This window comes from Protopterus annectens, chromosome 10.part0, assembly GCF_019279795.1.
Source record: "Protopterus annectens isolate FY-2018-M chromosome 10.part0, PAN1.0, whole genome shotgun sequence".
Classification (NCBI taxonomy): domain Eukaryota; kingdom Metazoa; phylum Chordata; order Ceratodontiformes; family Protopteridae; genus Protopterus; species Protopterus annectens.
In genome coordinates, this window is record NC_056744.1 from 1,115,577,971 (window position 1) to 1,115,603,839 (window position 25,869).

The 25,869-nt window shown below is 38.0% G+C and overlaps 1 protein-coding gene across 2 annotated transcripts in view; it reads left to right on the forward strand.

Annotated features, from left to right (window-relative positions):
• LOC122813500 (putative ferric-chelate reductase 1) overlaps positions 1–25,869 on the forward strand; it is a 948,313-nt gene that overhangs the window by 605,648 nt on the left and 316,796 nt on the right. The gene's annotated exons all lie outside the window — the stretch shown is intronic.

A 25,869-nucleotide genomic window follows, 5' to 3' on the forward strand; every position in this document is an offset into this window, starting at 1 on the left:
TATAGCACAAACACTAATAGGCATCTGCTAAACAAAGCAATACTCACAATGAAAATAGACTTAGCATTAAAACTTCTCTGCCCTTGAAACTCACATTCATTGAAACAGCATTGAAACCCACATTCAAAGAAAATGTATCTGGCCAGTGGTGGATAAAGATTACCTTTAGGCTGTTTTCAAATCATAGGCCCCTTGCTCGGCTGGAGCGCATTCTGTGTGGAGTCTGCATGTCCTCCCCATGGTCAAGTGATGTTTAAAGACATGCAGGTAGGTGCGTGCATGAATGGGTGTGCCTTCTTTGAAGGTTGGGCATCAGGCTGGCAACTCTGCGCCATAAAAATCCACTGCCAATCATTAGTGGACCAGAGTTCCACTATGGTGACCCCTAACCGAGAAAAGCCGAAAAACATTACTAGGCATCTTGCACATGAAACATACACGTGTTCTTTGATACACCTTCCTGATTGTATTAAATTATATTCCATGTGTAATACAGCACACTTGTTAGAGCACGTTTTAAATTTATTGTTTTGAAGTAAAGTAAAACAGATGCAGGCTCCGCTGTTTCTCATCTTAGTCAGTGCACAAACACTCTGCTAATTAAATGTACACGCACTTCTCAATGTAAGCAAAGATTTATTGTTTCCCCTCACACATAAGATAAAACAAGACAAGTATATAAACTACCTGCAAATGCACAAAAGTGCCTCAACATAGCAGGAGTAACTGCTGAAGCAAAGTTACTGAACATAAATTATCTACCCCACTTCCATAGCTCACAAACTACCCACATGTTGTGAAAGTACTTTATCTGCAAACTTGTCTAATCAGAAAACAACAGTCAAACAAATGTCTGCAATTCAAGTGTTAAGGTAGACAACTTCACCCTGAGCTGTCATATGTAGAGTGACCCTGATTCACAGGCCAAGCAAGGTACTCTGAGCTGTCAGATGTAGAGTGACCCTGATCTGCAAGCCAAGCAAGGTAACCTGAGCTGTCAGATGTAGAGTGACCCTTATCCACAGGCCAAGCAAGGTACCCTGAGCTGTCATATGTAGAGTGACCCTGAATCACAGGCAAAGCAAGGTACCCTGAGCTGCCAGATGTAGAGTGACCCTGATCCACAGGCGAAGAAGGTGCACATGCCCAAAGTAAACAATGAAGTACACTGGTACCAGCAGACATGATCATGTCAGTTTCTCTTCATCTAAAATGCCTGCCCTGAAGAAGCAAGTTTTACATAAGACCACAACCACATAAATGACTGCTCATTCTAAGCTGAATGATTTCATCTTTCAAATTGTATTTTGGCTAGGTACTGCAATAGAAAGTTAGAGCATTTCTGTGATTATATAAAAAATAAGTCACCCAGTTAATTCTACACAAATATTTCTCATCAGAAATTGTGCAAGTTTGAGAAAACCTAGACATGTTAAAAAATATCTTTCAGACATTCCGCTGGGGCTCTCATATTTAGCACAATACTGTCTGGTTACCTTAAATAGTAAGGTCATCATGTAACCTACCAGAATTAAACAAAGATGGTCCAGATATCAAACATGTTAATTTTAAATGATTTTTTGTGGGGTGTCACCTTCACAAACTATATAATTCTGAACTCCATATTAGTATATGGCAAACTAAACTGCATAGCACTTCCATGTGTTATTTCAAAACAAGACACAGTGAATGTCACACTGTTTTGACCACCATAGCTACATGACAGTCATTCACAGGACAAATACATGACTGAAATTCAGGTTCTGGATAAAAACAAACATAAAGCAATACCCTGTATGTAAGAACTCAGAAAACATGAACAGGATAACTAGTAAAATATGGGAGAAATTAATGACTCAGCAAAACTATAGCTCCAAGAGTCCTACTTCAACACAGTTGAGTTCCAGATGAAATCTCCACTCAGAAAACGTTTCAGAAATGTTAAACATCAGTGCATGGAAAACGTGTCAGAAATGTTAAACAGCGATGCATTATTTTAAAAGAAAAATGCATTTCACCAGTCTTCCATTTTTTAAGTTTAGCCAAAAGCTTATGGAATTCTTGAAACTTCGCTATCAACAAAAAAACAATGAAACAGACAAGTATGAACTGGCAGCCCACAATTACTCCATCTCCAATAAACACATGATGACATCTCATTTGTTCCAACTAGTTCAATATACAAAGGAAATACAGCTATAAAGGTCGCAGTGCAATAAAAAAAAAAGAAACAGTAGCAATAAGACTTAAGCACACAGCACAGTACGCATAAGGCATATCGCATATAGTAGATGATTCTGAAAGGCACAGAAACTAAAAGCCAAACTAAGCCAGTGAGAAGTGCAAGTTATTTATTTATTTTATTTAACATTTGTTTACCAGGAAAGTCCTACTTGGAATGAAGCCAATTTTCAGCGGAGGGCCTGGAAGAAACACTCCAGATGCATGTCTTTGTAATGTGGGAGGAAACCGGAGTACCCAGAGAAAACCCACAAGTCTACAAAACCAGATAAGTTTATTTTTCAGACCTAATGCAGAAGAAATAAAGAGGAAAGATAGGAATCAGACTGAAAAAATCAGACAGTAAAACAGCTAAAGGAAAATGTGAAGAATGCAAAAAAAAAAAAAAAAGTTAATCTTACACTCTTGGAAGTGATTGTGATATAAAGCAGACACAGACTCGTCTGCTATCAAACAAGCATAGTTTTCCATTCCTTAAGCCATATCTTCCCAGTGCTTTAAATACTTCACTTTATATGTTCGGAGAGGTAGCAACAACAGCACTACTTCATTTTTGCAATCTCCATTACAAAAGGCTGAATGCTAACTACAGATGTCAGGCAATTAATGAGACTGCCCAACAGCATAATAGGGAACACTATATCCTTTCACCTCCCAGTCTCAAAAAAGCTAAGCTGATAAGTAGATATAATGAACGATCTAAATGGGAAACCACTTTTCCAGTATATGATCTGTCAGGACTGGAAATAGCTATCTGGACCAGAAGTGTTGCTGGGAAAAGGTCGGCTTGTATGTGTGTGCCTTATAAATCAATCCTCATGTCAAAACTTTGCAGTATAAGATCGGTTACAGGAATTCTGACAGATTTACTGCTTCTAAGCAATTGTAATAGACTACTGTGGTGCCTGTTGTGCCGTTTCTCATTTCAGGCTGAGTAGAACTGCTGTTTCTCTTGCAGATAAGACAGTTATGAATGCACAATGCACATACATGTCTCAATGCAAGCAAATAACATAATTAAGTATGATCTCTCACTCGCACATAAGATAACAAGTATGCAAGAGTAGACTCTGCCATTTCTCGTTTCAGTTACCATTTCTCAGTTTCTCTTGCAGATAAGACAGTTAATGCAGCCAGTTACAGTCTTTTTTTTTTTCCTTACCGGGAGCAAGAAAGATGGGCTGTGCACTGCCTGGCTGATGGTCTGACTCTACAAGTTAAATTAATGAATGGCTGCACATGATGACATCAGGACCAAAAAAAAAAAATAAAGAAAAAAAAAAAAACCTGAGAAAGTCAGAAATTAAAGGGGCCACTCGGGAATTTGTGGCACCCCAATATTTTGCCCTCAAAACTGGCATTTACCGAGGAATTTGGTACAGTTGAGAGGTATGGTGTGGAATGTGAAGCCTGCAAACAAAAGCATTATTTTTAAACCAGTTTTATTTTGATAAACTTTATTTTGACTTGTTGGCATGCAAAATTCCACCAGTATAGCTGTTTCAGTCTTAGCATGTGTGTTGATCAAATAGATCTTAATGGGCATATGCTGGTATGCTAATGGCTGTAAATGTCTGCATAATAGTTTTTCATATTTAAACTTCAGTAATTGTAAATATTTCAGTGCATCAGGTTAAGTGGCTTTTTACTTTTGGATAAGAAATTTTGTTACTAAGTCATTGTTTATGACTGGTTTAGATAATTTATCCATTCATTCATTCATTTATTGCATGTGATCTAAAGAATGACTTACAGAAATTATATTATTGCAAGACAGCTTTTTAAACATTTCATTCTCATTTGACTTTATTGTCTGATTAATTATCACCAGAGTCTAGATTTTTCTATATGCAAATTTACCTTTTACAAAATATGGTCTTCTTCTTTCGGCTTTTCCCAGTTAGGGGGTCGCCACAGCCGATCATCTGTCCGCTCATGATTGGCAGTGAAGTTTTACAGTGTTGTGTTGCCAGCCTCCACAGAAGGCACACACACGCACACACTCACACCTAGGGCCAGTTTAGAGTGTCCAATCCACCTACAGCATAATAGGCATTTATTACTCCATTTTTTATATATTTTAGGGCTGTTTGTTGTTTTCTAATGATATTATTCATAGAGTATTTATATTATTTTATTTATTTGTTTATGTATTTGCCTTTTGTTAACTTGGTTAGTTTGGCTAGGGCGGGGCCCTTTTTCATCAGAAATTTGTTACAATGAAGTACATAACGTGCAAACAAATAAGTGAAAAAAATGCTATGTATTATATATAGAAGAAAAATAAAGTTTTCCTTTAGACATGCTTGGTGAATAAACAATCTAAGATACAAATATCTCTTTCCAAAGAATATCAGTTTACAGTCAATGGCAGGTATGGACATGCAAGTGACAGGAGGGAGAGATAAGAAAATAGAATATTAAATATAGAGTGGAGTCTAGTTTGCGATAAATAGGATAGACAGAGAAGTAGAAGGGAAATACAAGAAGGATGCAGTTGGTGTAAGAAATAGGGTAGTAAGAGTGATAGAAATTTAAGTAAAGTGTAGGTGGGAATATATATAATGGAAGAAAATGGGCACAGTGGAAGAGGGAGAGGCTTTATAGGGTTCCCTGCCCTATTGGAAGTGCATGGGCTATAATTGTGATTCAAAGAAATGCACTGAATCTCAAAACTCATTGTAATGCCTTTAAAGTATCTTTATAGGGAGCTTCACCCTCAACTCACACCTTGACTATTTAGCTAAGAATAAGGAGAATTCTCCAAGGTGCCTCAGCTGTATATATATATATATATATATATATTTATATATATATATATATATATATATATATATATATAGTCCAAAATTCACCAGCACAAACTAAAACTATATTTGTTCAGCATTTTATTGGAGGGTTAGCTGCTGTAGACTGCAGTTTTGTCCATAAGCTTAGTAATGCAAATTTGAGCACCAAACTAACACTTTCAAATGAGGAACATATGGGTCATGTGACCAATTAGTCATGCAACTTAAAAAGATCATAAAAGAACATAAAACTAAAAACTTAAAGGATGCAAAACCTTGACAGGATGTAGCATTTACCATAAAAATGTAAAAATAAAGCACTGTGATTTTCAAAGGAAATGTAATAAACTTAATTACCAGTATGAACACTTTCAGTTGAAGATCTAAATGCAAAAATCATGTTTCTTTAAGCAACTGTTATTAAATTAATCCTGGAGAAGGCAATGTGTTTAAGAAAATTGTGCATTTTATGTGTAATTCCCAAAAATATAATAAGCTTGATTACAAGAATGCACGGCTGAAAATATAGTCAGAGACCTCATGTTTTCAAAAATAGTTAAGACTAACTCACTCCTAAAACCTGCTAAGAGAATATAAGTTTGACTAGGTTATCCATTTAGATGGTTTAAGAGACTGAGGAATCAAAATCATCTATTTGTAGCCAGAGATCACTGCAAAATTATTTTAAAATAACTATAAAATAACTATAAATGTGATACCTGCATAACTCATGAGAAACTTTCAAAGTATTTTAATATTTTAATAAAAGACAGATCATCTGCAACCACTAGGAATTATTTCATAATAAGTGTGTTAATCAGGAAACTGAAAGCTGTAGATCAAGATAGTCATTGTGTTTTTCACTGTGAGCAAGGAAGGAAACTGAGTGTCCAGGATGTCACATTTCTTTGTGTTGTACATGAAAAAGTGAAGATATTTTATATTTTCAAGAAGAAGAAATAGAAAAAAATACCAGTAATATGGGAGACATTCAGGAATTATTCTGAACTTCTAAAATGTCATTCATTTATTCATAAAAATAAACATAATGGAAAGTATAGAGTCTTTTATTGCAAAGTGAAAGAATCAAGCAAAAGACAAAGAACTTGGTTTCCTCTACAGACTTAAACCCTATCTCACACCTCTAGCTAGGACTGCTATTGCCCGAACTCACTTAATCTCCACCCTTCTCTATGCATCCCTAATCTATATCAACTTATCCAAAAATAATCTTCATAAGTTGGAAACAGCCTATAATAACAGCTAGATTTGCCACTGGTGCCCCTTTTCAAACCCACCACTGCCAAAATCTTAAATTGCTAGGATGGCTGGAATTGCAAAGCCAGATTCTTTTCCAGCAACTTACTACTATACACAAGATCTTACACCATCCCACAGATACACCCATACTCTCTAACGTCATCTGCCCATATAAAAATCTAACAACCCTTCGATCAGCTAATAAGGTACTAGTAGCTACCCTAAAGTCCAACAACAAATCTGGAGATAGCTTGTTCTCAAACTCTATTGGTTACTCTTGGAACACTCTTCCAACTGAACTAATAGCCCTTTCTTTTACCCCACTTTTCAAGAAGCAATTAAGAATCTTCCTTAAAGCCCAATGGCTTTGCCATGCACAAATCCTGACTGACACTTTCTCTCCTAGCAGGACCATTCTTTACTATCCATCTTTAACATGCTATTTCAGGTACTCTGATATTCTGTCTTAATTCCTACTGTAGTAGCTCCCCTCCTAAGGTTTGGTAAACTTTATAAACAATGCTACCCTCAAAAAAAAATGTTTTATTAATCCTTTTACTCAAAAATTTTAACTTATTTAGTCGGGTATGTTGGTATGTTACTGTAACAGTACTATATAAATGTTCCTGTATTTGAAATGTTTTACCTGTCTGACATTATCTGTATTGTATATGGTCAAGAATTCTGTCTTGTAAATTGTCTTAATGTGGAGCTTTTCTCCCCGGGCCTCCGCTGAAAATGGACATTCATCCAGTCAGACTATCCCGGTCAACAAATGTAAAATAAATAAAAAATAAATAAATAAATAAAAATCAGCATGTTTCACTGTTAAATGATAACGTATTTTGTAACATAAAACAAAAATGGTCATGAGACTTTGAAGAGCTGATGACCTAATCTTATCAAAAGCTGTAAGTTTGCACAGAGTGAATAAAATTACATGTATGCAGGTAATAACATTATTGTGAAAATTGTGTGTAAGATGAAATGTGAGTCAGGTAATAAAATACAAAAGTAAGCCTAAAGTAAAGTGCATATCATAAGTAATGTAAATGAGAAAGAAAGCGTTAAGGGTGCGGTGCCAGTGTAGTGCACTAGGTGTCGCTGCAAGCATGAAAGGAGGAAGATTCTGCCAGTTAATCCGTTTTGTAGAAATTGTGGCAGCAAAACTCATTTCCAAAGATGAGAGTAAAATGAAGATTACATGTAGCCTAGGCAGTATAAGAAAGTTTGCTGCTTATTGCTGCTTTTAAAAATGGAAAAAGAAAAATAGTCATGAAATCAGAGAGTAAAGGGCAGTGCATTTTAGTAATTAGTCAAAGTAGTAAGATAAATACCGATATGAATACAGTCTTGAATTTGTACTGGACAATAGTATTAAGTTATAATATTTTGTCAAAATAGTTTTAAAGCAGTTGGGCTACAAATCACTGACAGTAAAGCAATGTATGCATTACTGTTGTATTCAGAGCACCAAGTAAAATCCAAAGGCTACTGACATGTACATATAAGAGCAAAACATATAAGAAGGTATTTAAAACAGAAACACTGGCTCAGATAAATTAATTATCCAATAAAGTGCCTAATACTTTGAGATGGTTGACTTATGTGATGCAAGATATGGTGATACATATTCATGTTCATATTGTGCAAGTATAAATTAAACGTGTGAGGAAAGGTCACACAGTCCAGTCCACTTGAATGCTGGACAGATATATAGTGAAGATACTTTGCATGGTTTTACAGATTTATTTTCAGTCTTGGTAGTGCATCAGAAGTATACCCCATTCAAGTAATTCCATCTGCTGTGTCAGTACTTTATTGCCATGCTCCATATAAAGTATCTATAGCTCTCAGGAGTAGTGTTGAGCAAGAAATAAAACAAATGGAATCCTTAGGTGTTAACAAACACAGTCAACAGGGCAGGTAAGAAATTTGGTCACTGCTCTGAAGCAAGATCAGATTCATATTTGCATTGATCTGAAAGAATGGGTTAAAATAACTAAAACAAAATCATTACCAGTTTCTTACAGTTGAGGAAGTCTCAATTATGTCAAATGATACATTATTTTCTGTATTAGATGCAAACCAGGGATTCTGGCAGATAAAGCTGGATGAAGAAAGGAGTAAGTTATTTGCATTTAATATGCCCTTGGTTAGATAGAAATTCTTAACACTTCTGTCTGGTGTCTCATTTAAAATTAATGTGCATTAAGGACACTTGAATATATCACAGTGAACTACTGAATACCAAATCTGAGAGTCCCAGTAAGTCTAAAAGCAACTACTGTGAGCATAACCAAAACATTCAATTTTAGCATATGATTTGTTGAAATACAACAAAATAACTAGGATGCTTTCATCCTGTCTCCAATACAGAAACATTCAATTTTAGCATATGATTTGTTGGAATACAACAAAGTAACTAGGATGGTTTCATCCTTTCTGCAATACAGAAACATTCAATTTTAGCATATGATTTGTTGGAATACAACAAAAGTAACTAGGATGCTTTCATCCTGTCTCCAATACAGACTTCATCAGGGTAAGTCTAATTTAAGACTAGGGATTATCAACATTTTTTACTTATTCTGATGGTCTGTGTTTTGACACTTACTGGGATTATGAGCTTTGGTATTCAGTGGTTCACTTTGAATTATAGGGTACCAGTTTCTACCACTGCATTACATCTTTGGAATCTACACTCTCAGATATGCCACTGTTGCAGTCTACTGAGGATTTTCAAGGTATGAATTCCACAGGAGTAGAGCCTGACACAAAAAGACAAAAGGGCAGCTGTCTCAATTTATATTCTGATTATCACTAGCAGCTCCTTCTAGCAAAGTGAATTGGTTGGATTGTCTGAAAAGAGATCACCAATCTTTGATATAAGAAAGAGTTGTATCATGTAAGGTAAGCGAAGATGGTACTTAAAACCTTATATGTCATTGTCAGTGTCAGAAGTAAGTATTGCTGACATAATGTCTTGATAGTGCACCAGGGTGCAAAGGATTGGTCCAGATAAAATTGCTTTAGCTAGCAGATCTAGGAGACTCTCTGTCTGATACTCTCCCTGTTGGAGGAATAAAGATGCCTTGCTGAAGTTTCAAGTAGTTTATTCAGTTAAGTAAGTAGATGGACTAGTGTTCTCATTCTAATACATTACATTGATTAAGTTAGTTATTTAAAGGCAGTTAGACAATTGAAGGAAGGTCCGGGGCGGCTGATTTGAAGAAAATCTGGTAGATGGAAAAACAAGGAGTCAATCCCAGAGCTTAAAAGTTAGTCCATTATTTGCATATTCCTGAAAGACCCAACAGAGTTTACCAGCTCAACAGCCAGTGGAAGTTCGTTTTTAGTTAAAATGTTTATATTTTTATATTTATCAAACAAAACATGACAACACACAGTAAGCTACAACTATAGAACTATACTTAAGAAAACACTTTCACCTGAGTTTCTTCAGGTTCATTAGAGTGGTTTATACTCTGAACATTTGAAAATGCCTATTTTTACGAGGCTGTCACCACACTTGTTTAGTGTGTTTTGTAACAAGTGTAATATGAAAAGCTGTGTTGTATCGAGTGTAATATGAGAATCTATGGCCACTTTTACAACTAATATACATTCATGAGAGGACATCTAATATAGCCCTCATGTGAGTCAAGCTATCATGTACTCTGGACAAAAGAAGAGTTATACTTGGAAGACATCTTCATAGGAAGGGTTTTTTTTTAACCCCTAAAGGACTTTTTCCAAAAAAGCATGCATAATGTAAAAAAGATTGAGTCTAAAATAGGGGATATTGAGAAATGTGTTGGACAATGTGCTGCAGTAACTGAAAACTGGCTACAGAAAGTTGGTTGACTACCTACTGAACAAACTTGCCAGTCCAAAAGAATCAAGGTAAATATTGCCAAATCTATACACCACAAACAAAACTAATATTCCTTTTTTGGGAGGTGGGTAAAGCCCTCCTGAACCTACCCCTTATCTAAATAAAATTAACTGCTAAGTTTATATAACCCAAGGTGAAAAATATTAGTTACATGAAATACAGTTCCACAGCAAGCTGAATAAACAGGGAAAAAATGGTTAAAGACTGGTAACTTTGGGGCCTGGAAAATTGTTGTTGACCACATGTTCAGTAACAATTTTTTGCTGTAGGAAGATGTGCATCTTGCTGAAATTGAAGTATATAGACTGAAAATGAATTGATACTGCAGATTTAGAATTTTTCCAGCTATTGCTTTAATTAAGGCAAGGTGTTATGCCTAATCTGAAATGTAGCTTCTTGCAAATTCTGAAAATGTATAAGAAAGTATAGTGTCGGAGCACAGAATTAATAACATTTCAAGGCTTAAAACTTCAAGTTTTCGTTGCATACATTATCCAGCCTAAGATGTTTTTAACAATTACAGTTTACTGGAAACTGCATTGTATTGTGGTTATATTTTAAATGATAGACCTAAACCTAAATAGACAGTTTTTGTCTGTTTCCACATCTAATGCTTTTATTGAAGAAATTGGAAAGTGACATTAGACAATTTTCTTGGGAGATATTTGCAGAAAATTGTATTCTGCCTTAAGAGACTCATTTTATTACTTGCTTATGAAGTCATACACTTAGAATGACTGCACCATAGCACAGCTTTCATATAAAGGCAGAGGATATTGTTGAAAAAATATAGAACTCATATATATAGAGAAAAATAATAGTAATAAGTTACCATTTTTACTGCGCAGTGGGGTATCTTTTTTTTTCTTGAAAGTTTTTTTATATGAAGATGTATATAGATGCTTGGAGGATGGCTTGATATATCATTATATTATTTCTTATGTTACTTTTGTTTGTGTTTGTGTTCACTTTGTTATTGTATATGCTCTATTGTAAATAAAATAAAAAACAGTCAAAAATAGTCAAGACATTTCTACAAAACATATGTCATTAGCACTTTCAATAGTCCTTTAATTGACTGAGTACTAAACTCATACCAGATCTCATTTTCTTCCAGCTCTCGAGATTGCACATTTCTCTTTGTGTTATCATGTTTCCCTTTGTCATCATCAGAAAACCCTGTGTCCTTCTATAGTAAAGGAAAGTTAAGAAGTTTCTGTCTGCATAGAAACATTTCCATTCTTGTAGTAGTTTATGTATCTGCCTCTTAACTGGCATTGTCTTATGAGCCGACTGCCCTGTAAAATTATGCATAAATGAATACTAGTGTATGATTCTTATTCTATTCAAAATAGTGGTCTAATGACTATCCCCCACCACTTGTATATAATTCCAATAAATAGTAAAATGATCAAGAGCAAACTGATAAAAATATGAGTAAAATGTAGAAAAGCACAGCGAGCTCAGAATCTGGTGGAAAACTTTAATAATAAAATTAAATAAATACAAAACAGAGATGAGCGCTTTCACAACTCATGTTGCTTCTTCAGATCTAATATTCAGTGTGAAACATCATTTATAACGATATCAATCAAACCTGTTAACTTATTCAATTAGCATCTTAAAGCCCTAGTCCTCAGGGCTGGTTTTAAGGGGACATTACCATTCAATCCCGTACCTCTATTAGCTGCAAGTGCGTATATATATCCATTTAATTTCAAGATATTCAATCTTTGTCTTAAGAGTTTCCACCCCTCTTTGACCATTTATCTAGTTCTAAGACCAGAAATTTGAATGCATGTGAATTTCCTTCCTTCACTACATCTGGCCAAAGCATTCCTGGTGTCTCTTTTATTAATCACATAAATATGTTCCTTTATGCGATCTCTCAAATGTCTAATAGTCATACCAACATAGTGGGAAGTACAAATATCACAAACAGCCAAATATACCAGATTACTGCTATTGCAGTCTGCATATGCCTTAAAAGTGAACAAACGTCCACTCAAAGGGTGTATAAAGGTGTTATCAGTCCTGATATAGCAACATACATTACAACATCCACATGGATGTATCCCACATCTATCATTCAATACATCTTGTCTTAAATTGTTATTAGTAGCAAGGGATTTATACCAACACAATTTCTTGCGGGATGTATTATTTTTAAAAACAAATCGGGGTTGCTCATCAAGAATCTCTTTGTACTTGAGGTCTAACATCAACACTTTCTAGTGTTTCCTAGCAATGTCACATATGGAATTTACATCAGTTGAAAAACTAATAGACATCCTAAGATGCTCATATGCAATATCCCTCTCTTCCATGTTAGTGTCATTGATATCAAAGTAAGGTCTAGTCCTACCAAACCTATGAGAGATAACGTCATTCTGTACGAGTCCAGTATCTAGGTCTGAATAGCCCCTTTACTTGTACTCATCAGACAAAGCATCAGATGAGGTGTACGTGTCACTGTCCTTGTAATGCAACCTCACCTATCTAAAGAACTGTCCCCTCATAACATTCATCTTAGTCCGTTTAGAATGCATGCTACGAGCATTTAACTGATTAGTTACCATGCAAGGTTTTTTAAACAAACTCATAGTAATGGTGTCACCATCCTACTTAATGCATTCATCCAAATACTCAATACTGCTATTGGACAAATTATAGGTGAACCTTAAAAAATCTGTAGTACCTTCTAGATAGCTAATAAAAAAGACAAATTCATCCAACGTACCACCCCAGACAAGAAACACATCATCAATAAAATAATATAAAATGTTGTCTTTAAAAGTATTACATATATTAAAAACATAGAAAAATTCCCACTGAGCATGCATCATGTTCTCATAGCTGTTGGTGCACATGGTGCCCATAACAATGCCCACTTCTGAATAAAATACTTATCCTCAAACATAAAAACATTATTCATTAAAATAAACTCCAATAAAAAACACAGTAATTATGTTTTTTGACCATCGTATTCAGAATGTACTAGCAGAAATTGTCTAATAAAATCAATTCCAACATCATTCGGAATACCTGTAAATAATGACACTGCATCCATAGTCACTAAAATAAAGTCAACATCATTCACAACTTCTGACCAGCAAGCTAGATTCTTAAGAAACTATTTCATATCTGAAAGGATAAAAATCAATTTTCTCAACAAGATGCCAAAGCTGCTTTTCAACATAAATAGAAATAGTATATAACGAATAAATAGAAATAGATTCCATGGCCCTGAAACAATCCGTCTAATAGGTGGATTTATAAGAGCTTTATACACTTTTGGAAGCCTATATATGATGGTTATCCTGGGATGTTGGACCGTAAAATAATCAAACATTTCTTTAGTGACACTGCCTTCTAGTAATAAATCATATAGGTATGCATTCAACCAATTCACCATAGAAGAGATATCTTCACTACTGCATGAAATGTTTTTATTAGAATCATCGAACATAGTATACATATTTGTAACATACTCACCTGTGTCCATTACAACAATAGAACCACCATTATCAGCAGGATGTATATAAATATCATAGCGTAAAAAACACATCATTTAATACATCAAATTCTTCCTTACTTAAGTTGTAGTACGATTTATTCATATTGCTGTTATAATGAGTCCTAAATAACTCATAGATTTCATCCTCACATAGTTTAGAGAATACTTCCACCAGGGGAGGATTTATAGTTATAAATTGACTAGGCTTCTTAAAAAAAGACCACGTACCCACTGAATTTCCAAACATCAGTTTCAAAGAGATGTTACAAATAAAAAGTTTTAAACCCAGATGAATATCAGAAACAGTCAACCTCTTTGAAGGCACAAAGGATAAACCGAAATGTAATACTTGTTTCTGCACTGGCGTCAAATCAATAGATGAAATATTTACAATCAAGTCCTCGGGACCTTGGGCCTGACTGACGGGCCTAGCTCTAGTTGGCCCCATCAGTTGCAGCCACTTCCGTCCTTGCCTTTTCTGCTCCTCAAATGACCCCTCACATCTGATTTCAAGACATTCAACCTTCAGTTGTAAAAAAGGTTGCCGGAACGGATTAGGAGTATTTAACTCTACTCTATTTACAGAGAGATTGCCAGGAGGGTTAAAATCAGTTAAATGATGTTCATGTACAGGAGTAGCATTACTTACATTAGTATGCAGAACACTGGAATCATCAGCAGTAACCGCATTTATCTGCAAACCCTGAGTTTCAATATTATTAACTGGCTGCAATGGATCATTGTCTGCTTCTGAAGTTAAACAAATATTAGCACTCGTTGTATTGGTGGATGAGCACAATCTCACCCCTAAAGATGTAGGTGCTGAATCAGCGTTTGGCCCTGCCTTCTCTGTCCTTGGCCAAGAAAAAATCCTGCCTTCACTGAAATCAGAAACGTCATGTACTAACTTCCTATATTTCGTATCTTGCAGACATTTTCTCATATTGGGAAATGTCAGAAAAAAAGGTTATCAAGTTTGCGAACACAATTGTCAGAGTCCAAAAAAGGATCAATATTATGCAGATTGTTCAAAACATTGTTATATAACTGTGTCTCAACAGGCTGAAAAAAATTTTAAGAAAAGTACAATGTACTTAGAGCTCGTCTCTAAGTTTAGTAACTGCCATTCTTTTAGTAAGTCCAGAAATACATTTCTATATCTGGGCATCTTACACACCCACAACCCTCGAGGTGCAACCTTGAACTTCAGGCAAGCCTCAAAGTGTAGTCTTGCCATTGTAGGTGCTTGAACTTATAAAGTTTATTTTCCAAGCACCTAAAAACACTTTAACGTCATTAGATTCAATCTCAGGGTAATGCTGAGACATACGCATAGAAGCAGTGTCACACAAAAGCAAAGGATTCTCATTCAGAAATAAAAGCCGGTCAAAGCAATCCATAGACATAGAGCCAGCAATTGGTTTGTTTAATGCACAGAGTAACTCAGGTACTCCACCTTCCTCCAAGCTCAGACCAAGTAATACAACTAAAAATTCCAATAAATAGTAAAATGGTCAAGAGCAAACTGATAAACATATGAGCAAAATGTAGAAAAACACAGCAAGCTCAGTATCTGGTGAAAAACTTTAATAATAAAATTAAATAAATACAAAACAGAGATGAGCGCTTTCACAACTCATGTTGCTTCTTCACATCTAATATTCAGTGTGAAACACATCATTTATAACGATATCAATCAAGCCTATTAACTTATTCAATTAGCATCTTAAAGCCCTACTCCTCAGGGCTGGTTTTAAGGGGACATTACCATTCAATCCCTTACCTCTGTTAGCTGCAACTGTGTATATCCATTTAATTTCTAGATATTCAATCTTTGTCTTAGAGTCTCCACCCCTCTTTGACCATTTACCTAGTTCTAAGACCAGAAATTTAAATGCATATAAATCTCCTTCCTTCACTACATGTCTGAACAAAGCATTCCTGGTGTCTCTTTTATTAATCGCATAAATATGTTCCTTTATGTGATCTCTCAAATGTCTAGTAGTCATACCAACATATGGGAAAGATTGCATATTTCTCTTTGTCTTATCATGTTTCCCTTTATCATCTTCAGAAAACCCTGTGTCCTTCTGTAATAAAGGAAAGTTATGAAGTGTGTTTCTGCATAGAAACATTTCCATTCTTGTAATAGTTTATGTATTTGCCTCTTAACTGGCATTGTCTTATGAGCTGACTGCCCTGTAAAATTATGCATAAATGAATACTAGTGTATGATTCTCGTTCTGTTCAAAATAGTGGTCTAATAACTATCCCCCACCACTTGTATATAATTGCAATCCTTTTATGTCATAGTGTGTGTATATCTATAAATATATACTGTATATGCATAAATGTATATATATATATATATATATATATATATATATATATATATATATATATAAAATATGAAAATTCACTCATTGAAAAAAAAAAACAAATGTTTCCCTTCTTTTTAATCAATGAATCTAAATAACAAAAACAAACAAACAGAAATCCATGGCAATACTTCCTGGCAAGCTTCATCTGAATAGCGATACTGTTAGGTAAAGGGTATTTCTTGAGGTAATATACACAATTAGGGTTGGGGCCAAGTTAATGTTAAGGCTAGCATACCTGAGTTTAGAATTGGAAAAGTTGGAACTTAAAACCATGTAGTAACATGTATATGTTGATAATAGATCTATCACCACTGTAGCATGATTTTCTATAGCAATAAAATAACAGCTACAAATGAAAAAAATTGCGCTGTGATGTAATTTATTAGATTTCACTTCAGTATTTAACAAGGTCTTGCACAAAACACTGATAAATAAATTAGAACAACTAGGTATTAATGTACTCCTGTTAAGATGGACAGATGCATGATTTACAAATAGGACATGGCAAGTATCATACAGCAACTGGACTGGTGAAATTCTTGGTTACAGTTGACGTGTCCCACAGGGCTCTGCCGTAGATCCATGCTTATTTAGATTGTATCTTTCAGATCTGTCTTTTTCATCTGATGTGCTCTACTGTCTATATGCAGATGACTTGAAATTGGGTAAACTGACTACATGTTACAGATGGGGCATGTCTGCAAAAGAACTTGACTAAATTGAACATTTGGGCACAGGAGAATAATATGCAGATAAATACATCAACAACTAAGCATATGAGATTTGAGAGACATAAATTGAAAGGTGAATATTCAGTACAGCACACAGTGATTGAAACTGTAGACTCATTTAAGGGCCTAGATATATGGGTAGATCCAGCTTTGAGTTTTTGTAATCATATCAACAAATTGGTTAATGACAGTTATAGAAGTATAGGTTGTATAAAGAAAGATTTATAAAGTCTAGGAAATCAGTAATGATAAAGTTTTATTTGTTGGTTTCATTAGACTCAAACTTAAGTGTGGAATAACAATATGGAAACCTTATAAGAAAACGAGCATAAGTAAACTGGAAAGTGTACTGTAGAAATATACCAAGGACATAAATGGATGTGAAAATTTAAGTTATTATGAAAGACTAAATTATCTGAACTTGTATAGTGTTGAATATAGATATTTAAGAGGAGACTGTATTTAGGTATATAGGGCATTTAGAGATAACTACCTCTGGGAATGTTTAGGGTTATCAAAAAGTAGTAGAGAATCATCAGACAACCTATGTAGAAGATTCTATAGGCATGAGAAGTGTACTAACTGGTTCCCTGAGAGAGCAGCTGATGCATGGAATAGACTACCAAATTGCAATAAAGCAAGCACTAGTTTAGATATTTTTAAGGATGGCCAGGACGCTTACTATGGGAACAGCTGTTTTGATATATTGGCAGGCTGGAAGGGCATTAATGCCCGTGTTTGAAATATTTGTATGTATGTATGAGGAAGGTGGGCGGGGGATCTTTGCTGAATACATCATGTAGTACCCAATGCAGATAGTCAGGGTAATTCAATAAAGCCTACAGGGAGCGATTCTGCATGTAGGAATTGCATTGCTGCCCGAACACAGAGCGATCCAGGAAACAGGACTGCAGACACTGTGTGAACACAGAGGTGTCTGAGGAAAGCAAATCAGCTCATAAGCTGGTGAAAACTATGCTAATGATGTGATTTTGTGATTCAGCAAGCAGAAAGGCACCCGTGTAGATGCCATGTCAGCATAAGAAATGTAAGCGGTTACAAAGCGTGTACCGGAGTATAAATTTTAAATAGGGTCTGTAAAAGCCAAAATGAAAAGGGGGTGGATATTGCACACTAGGCATGCAAATGGTCAAAACTATGTCCAGCGAGTTAAGAAAGTAATGCAATTTATGAAAAATGAAACTTTTTTTAAATACATATTGTACGTTTAAGCAGCGAGCAGTGACGTGCAAACATGCTATTTTGAAAAAAAAAAAAAAACTGTTAAATCTAAAATTTAAAAAAGTATTGCATTATAGTACATAGCATGTAAAGTCAAGAAATGGCAGGTTATAGTGGTAGCTAAAGAGATGGGCCCTGATGTAGTGCAGTATCCAGGGTATACGCAATTAGGTGTATGTAAATAAGCCAGGTTTATTGAATAGCAGAATGGGCCACTGTGTCCATAGGTACTAACTGTGAATGGGCTAGAACTGTGTTGGTGTAGGCAAAACAGATAGCCAACACCAAAAGGAGCTGTGGCATGCCATATTAACATGGATTGGAGCTTATGGCACCTGTTTGTGCTCAGCTAAGCACAACTAAGCAGAGGGGCATGTCTGAGGCTGCTAAGCTCTCCTTAGCCCCATGGCACATGATTTAGCAGGTTAAACAAAAGCTAAGCATGCCAGTGTGCAGGGGAGGGTCCAAACTACTGAGCAATGTTTACACTAGAGCCACAGGTTTACGCAGTGTGCAGCAGAGCTTAGCAGTGGAAGAAAAAAATAAATAAATAACATGAGATAGCCTGGAAAAGCCAATCAAGTATAAATGATTGATAAGTCCTGTTTCACTAACACTGGCCCATTCAAACCCCTCAATGATACACCTGGTCGGTGGAATGTATCATAGTCAACGAATCACACAAGCTGCATCTTCAACACACCAGTATAAAGTATGCATACACGCTTCAGTCTGATTTTCCCACATACTCTGCACCACTGGAGTACACACTTGGGAATTTTAACTGACAAAATGATAGGGGCTGTTGCTGCTGTGCTACATCTGTATATGCTAGAGGCTAAGGTCAGTGACGATGCTGATGCTGACAATAGGTCCAGACTGAGAAGGGCAAGAGTGTTAAGACCCAGGGCGAACTTCCAGGGGCTACATGAGCTGGAGATAGTAGAGTGCTACAGGATAGACAGGGATATACTACAAGAACTCACCAAGCTATGCCGCCCTCACCTTAGACCCAGCGCTAACAGAGGGGAACCCGTCCCAGTGGAAACAAAGGTATGTGTAGCCTTAAGAATTCTAGCTACAGTTACTTTCCAAAGACCTACTGAGGACATCATGGAGGTCTCACAGGCATCTGCATCCAGGGTACTTCCCCAGTTCCTGGATGTCATGCTAGCACATGCCAGTGAGTACATTTATTTACCCCACTCCCCTGAGAGAAGACCAGCAATATTCATCTCTTCCACTGTGTAACACACTACCCAGAGGTACTGGGTGCCATAGACTTCACTCGTGCACATCAAAGCACCACCTGGTGAGGAGGGTAGAGTCTACATCAACCACAAGGTGTATCACCCCATCAACTTCCAGGTCATGTGCAATTCCCAGGGCATTATCATGAATGTGTGTGCTGGCAGCCCTGGCAGTTATCACAACTCCCACATCTGGCATGCATCAGACCTGTCCCAGACTTTTGTTAGGGGGGACATCCCATATGGCCATCTAGTGGGGGATGCTGGCTATGCACTGGAACCGTGGATGATGACACCAATCAAAAATGAGCATACACCAACTGAAGAATGCCATAATGAGGTACATGGACAAACTAGGAACATAATAGAGTGTGTGTTTATGCTGCTCAAATCATGGTTCCACTGCCTTGACATATCTGGTGGACCCCTGCAGTACTCTATAGCCACAAGTGCACACATGTTCATAGCATGTGCCATGCTACACAATATGATCCTGCAGAAAGAGCTGTGGCAGGAACATCACAGAGAAGGGACACACATTTCCCACCAGTGCCAAGGTCTCCACAGGCACAAGGGAAATTGGAGGAGGAACTTCCTGAACCTGTCCCTGTAGGCAGACATAGGTTTAGCCAATATGCCCTGGCCTCAGAAAAGAGGCAGTGCATGGCACATGCACTAAAACCTAGGGACCCAGGGAGTGACACTTCACTCTGACTTACATACATAGTAAAAAGGATACCAGCCACACCACACTACCTGTACCTTACCATGTATAGGCTGTGTACGGCGTGCATTCAACAGAGTCAGCCTTGAAGCACTGTCCTCTCAACTGCTGCAGGCACAAGGTAAGTCACTCTTCTTAACAACAAATGAATGGGGTAGTAGACTGTGGTAGCATATCTATGGTATTGCTGCATGTGTGCAAGGGAGCAGAGTAGGCTACTGGGATAGCAGCAGACAACTGACAGCTATATGGGACAACAGGGACTCTATGCCAAATAGTAGCTTCCCCAGAATATGCAGTAGACCCTAAGTAGGCCCTGTGTGAATGACCTGAGATGTACCTCCCTGGACTACATGAAAAGAGACATGGAAGAGGTCTCTGATCGTGTAGCCCAGGCTGGTATAACCCTGACCCTGAGTAGCATCCTACTCTCACCAAGAATGATACCTTAGTATAAAGAGAAAATAATCAATTTCAACAATTGGCTAAGCTTCTGGTGTCATTCAAAGGGGATCCAGTGTCTGTCAGCCTGGGACGACATGCTCAACAAGCCACGTTGCTTTGCAAGAGACAGTCACCCCTAGGCTTTCGAATACTGGCCAAGGCTCTTGCTGCCCCCATAGTGCCTTTTTTAGGCAAGGCTCAAAAGTCAAACCCACCTCCGTAAACAGCACAATTAACAAAAAACTGAGGGTTATGCTTCTCAATGCCAGGAGTTTAATTCTCAAAATGCACACACTCAAAGCACTTCTCAGTATGAAGAACGTTGACATCTGTGCAGTAACCAAAACCTGGTTCAAGGCTCCAGAGAGCACTACCAGGCTACAACTCGTACCACACATTTCAGCCACAGAACACAGACAGAAACACAAAAGGAGGGAGTGTATCCATATTCATCAAGGATACCTACACCTCCAGGTTAGTGGCGCAGCATGATACCTCTTTGATCATCCATGTGCAACTAACATTGGGCAAATCTGCAATGCAAATTGTGGCCTGCTACAGACCACCCTTCATGACCCAGGACCATCACTCCACCTTTCTGGAGACACTGGAAAACATGAAGGTCCTACCGAACACCCTGATATTGGACAATTTCAATTACCCTACCATTAACTGTGAAAACTACTTGAGTACAAACTCCCAGGCCCAGCACTTCCTGGAATTCATAAACTCAAATGCCCTGGATCAGTTGGTAAACTCCCCGACCAGAGGTGAAATCATATTGGACCTGGTCATCACAAACATGGGCAAAAGGTGCTCTACACCGGAGGTCAACCCATCACTGGTTAGATCAGACCATAAACTAATCAGTCTGGATGTCCACCCCCACCACCACCCCAAACTAAGGAAACCACAGTAATAAACTTTTCTAAAGCAAACTTCACCTTACTTAAGACAGAGGCGGCAAGTTTCACAGCCCTCATGCTAAAGGATAATGCTGCCCAAGATGCAGAAACCTTTACAAATGCACTCTATGAGCACCTACAAGGATGCATGGATCGTGCCATCCCTAGCAAAACCAAGATTCACTCCTCTAAGAGAAGGAAACCAGTCTGGTGGACCCCTGCCATAAACAAGCTATACAATAGAAGGAGGAAGCTAGTTTAGAAAAAAAGCAAATTCCAACAAAGACATCCCTGATCAGTATCAGTAAGAAACTAAGGTCCCTCATAAAATCATCCAAGGCTAACTTTGAAAGAAAAATAGCCAAGGATTCAAAAGATAACCACAAAGCATTCTTTAGCTATGTTAAGAATCTAAGTGGCAACTTGCAGATATGCACTGAACTAGTGCAAAATAGCACAAAATATACTGAACCTACTGATATTGCCAATATCCTGGCAGATAGATTCAGTGCAAACTTCACGCCTCTCACCCCCCAAAAGGCCCACAACAATACCTGAAAAATGTAGTGTCCTGGAACTCACAGATGCACAGGTGAAAATAGCCCTTTCAAAAGCCAAAAACACACTGTCAATGGGGCCAGATGGTGTCCCAGACTGCGTCTTGCACAAACTACAGAATGAACTAACCTCCCACCTAAACACGCTATTCAACCTCAGCCTCTCCACAGGCTATGTGCCCAAAGAATGGCGCATAGCAATGGTTATTCCTCTCCACAAAGGAGGGGCCACAACTGACCCTGGTAACTATCACCCCATAAGCCTGACTAGCCTGGTCTGCAAGCTGTGGAGTGCATCATCATGGAGCTCATTAACAAAGACATTGGGAACCTCCAAACACTTGACCTGATCCAATTCGGCTTTGTTAGGGGCAGATCATGCCTACTAAACCTGGTTGACTTCTTCAAGATAGTCACCAAGTCCATAGACAAGGGAAATGTTGTTTACACAGCCTACCTTGACCTCACCAAGGCTTTCGACACCATTCCTCACTCGGGTATTACAGAAAAACTTACCAGCCTGAATATAAACCCCTACGTCATGAGATGGGCTGCCAAATGGCTTACAGACAGAACTCACGTGGTAAGAATAGTGGGCTCCAGGTCCGTCTCTAAACCAGTCACAAGTGGTATCCTGCAAGGCTCGGTCCTGGGAGCCCTACTGTTCGGCATATACTTCTCAGAAGTATAGGCAAAGACAGAAGGACTATGACTAACCAAGTTTGCCAATGACTGCAAACTGGGAGGCATAACTTACTCTCCAGGTGACACAGACATCCTCCAAAAGGGCCTTACTGAGATGGACACTTGGTGTCAAAGTCATGGCCTTAAACTAAATGCCAAAAAATGCATAGTCATCCCATTTGGGAAAAACAAAACACCCACAAATTACCACATAGGTGGCAGCCCCCTTAATACAGAAGAAGTAATAAGAGATCTGGGGACCCAGGCAGATAGTAATCTCTCCTTTGACAATCATTTGCCAAAGTAGTTAGGAAATCCTTCTATGTGGCCCATCTAATTACAAAAGGGTTTGCATCAAGAAATAAAGAGGTTATATTGCCCCTCTACTCGTCACTCATCAGACCCATCATAGAGTACAATGCCCCATTTGGGATGTACCTCACAAGACACTTCCAGCAGCTGGAGAGACAACAAAAGTACCTCATAAAAGGATTACTGGCCTCAAACATATGTCCTATGCAGCCCGACTGAAAAAACTCCGGCTGTACTCAGTGGCATATTGCTTACTCAGAGGTGATCTCTGCCTGACTTACAAAGCCATGTCCAACTCGGAATTGATGGACATACTCCACCTAAAGAAATCCATGTCATTGCGAGCCATGCTCTGTAGTGAGCTAAACCTTGCTACAACAATAAATAGAACATGCTGGAGGGATTGATTCCTATCACAGAGACTCTTCATGCTTTAGAACAAAATTCCAAACTACATTAGGCAGAGCCCCTCACTAACACTCTTCAAGAGAAACCTTGATGAGTGGATGGGTAACAGAAAGTACACTCCTGGGATCACTTCATTGGCTCTGCTTGACAGAGGATTAGTTAATTAATCAATGGGGAGGCGATAGCCAACACACAATGGCTAGGCTTATAAATGCCCTTGGTCAGATAGCCTAACACCTACCTATGAACCTACGACCCCGAACCTAAGCCAGCTAAACCCACTGCACTATGTGAGGGACTTACAAACAGTGGGGTCATAGGACAGATGCATATATGTGAATGTTGGAGTCCCCTAAATACTTTTCAACCTCTTAGAGCAAGAAATCTGTACAAAGCCATACATAAATGTGGGACAAAGGCCCAAGAAGAGGGACAGTTCTGAAATGTTGCTCTTACAAACTTAGAAAGTTGATAGAATAGCAGCTTTTGCATTAGCATGTTTTTTCTGAAGAGTGTGAATTCTGAAACTCAAATGCCTGTCATTATTTTGTAACGTCAGTCTGCAATGATTTACCAGTAATCTGCCAGAAAACCACAATGTTATGAAAAAGAGACCCAAAATTTGAGGCAAACACCTGGACATTCTGTGAAAATCTGTACAGTTGAGAGGTATGGTTTCCTAACCCCGACACACCTGTGTTCCCATATAACTGCAGTGACATTTATGTTTGTAAGGTAATAGCAGCAGACTGCACATTCCCAGGGCTGTCCCAATCAACTTGCTAACATGTTCCATTTCCACAATATGCAGGGGTCAATGTGCTATGTATGTGTGTGGTTAATAATGTCAGGATGTAGACTGCACTGACTGTTGGCTGTTGTGGCTTAGTGGGTTAAGTACATTACTGTGGTTGATAGGGTCCATGGTTCAACACCGTCTGTGCCTACTTTTTTTGCATGTGAGCTACTCTTACAGTAGGAGTTCTATAGACTGTCAAGATGTCAGTATTTGTTACTGCAGGAAAGCTAGACAAAGCCAGAGACAATGGAGGGACAGGCAGCCACAGATATGGACCGTACACAGTTCTGAGTAACCTAAATGGTGCCTAGTAGAACAGCAGGTTGAGACAAGTCAGTGTAGTTCCAGGATATAAAAGCTGCCACATAACTGTGCCAGTACTAACAACAAGTCAGTGGCCACCATCTTGTATCCCAAAATGACAGGGTTTTGCAGAATGTCCACATGTATGCCTCATCTATCTGTTCCATTTGTCATAACATTGCTGTTGTCTGGCAAACTATTGGCAAACCAATGCAGGTTGCTGTGAAAACATAATGGCAGACAGTTGAGATGCAGACTTCATACCCATAAGAAAAGGACATTCTGCAGAAATCTGTACAGGTGAGCATTATGGCCACCACCTGTCCCACCTTGCAAGTTGCAGTCCATGTTTGGCCAGGTGTGACCTGTGGAAGCAATTCAAACAATATAGAGGCTCCAAGAGTGTAGGACAACAAACATATCCTAAAGTTCTCTAATAGTTGCATAAAGCAGTTATTTCACCTAAGAAGCACCTTAATTTAATGAGAAGTAGTATACGCTATGGAAATGTGACACAAAGAGGCTATCTTATTTGAAAACCAGGAGAGGTCCTGTCCCTTGCAGTTGCCGTGGGTGTGGTTTGTCCTGCCAACTCTCATGATACTATAAGAAGAGTCCTATATTGCACATATGATAAGGTGGCAACCTTAGTCTGTGTTGCCCATTTGTGTGCAATATGTAGACATGTGGAGGCCCTGTGAGTAGCTGCTGTCCCCAATGACCCACATGTATCAAGGCATGAATACTAACTGCCACCACCCACATTTGTAGGTACTGTGTAAGGCTGTCATGACTATAAGTAGTGTACTGTTTGTCACTGACCCACAAACTGATGTTAACTCACTGCAACAGGGCCATACATCAGGTATGGAATGATGCCAAGGTCCTGGCGTCAAGCTGAATGCAGAAAACAGTACCACCATACCATACAGCAAGGACATGACCCCACTATTTCCCACATCAATGGCAACCCCATAAATACACAACCTGTATTGAGAAACCTGGGTAGTCAGGTTGATAACACTGTTGCATTCAGCCATCATGTAATGGCAGTGGTTATATAAGGCTTGTGCATGGCTCAACACATAGGTAAAGGGAGTGCATCCAGACTAAAGATGGACATTTCCTCTGTACAGTCCTCAGTCAGTACAATATTAATTAATTTAGTATCATGGCCCATTTGATATGCATCTGCCGTAACTGGAAAGGCCATAGTAATACCCACAAAGGTAATACATGGCCTCCAACACCTGTTCCATTTATACAGCCTCATATCAGTAGTGGCCCACTCGATATTGGATAGGTTGTCCACAAGTGGCACGCCTACATGGCAATGCTGTGCCCAGCTCTTCAACAGCTGGCCCATATACCTGAGTCCAGATATTGGCGCATTACCATGATAGGCCTGAATCTGATATGTGACA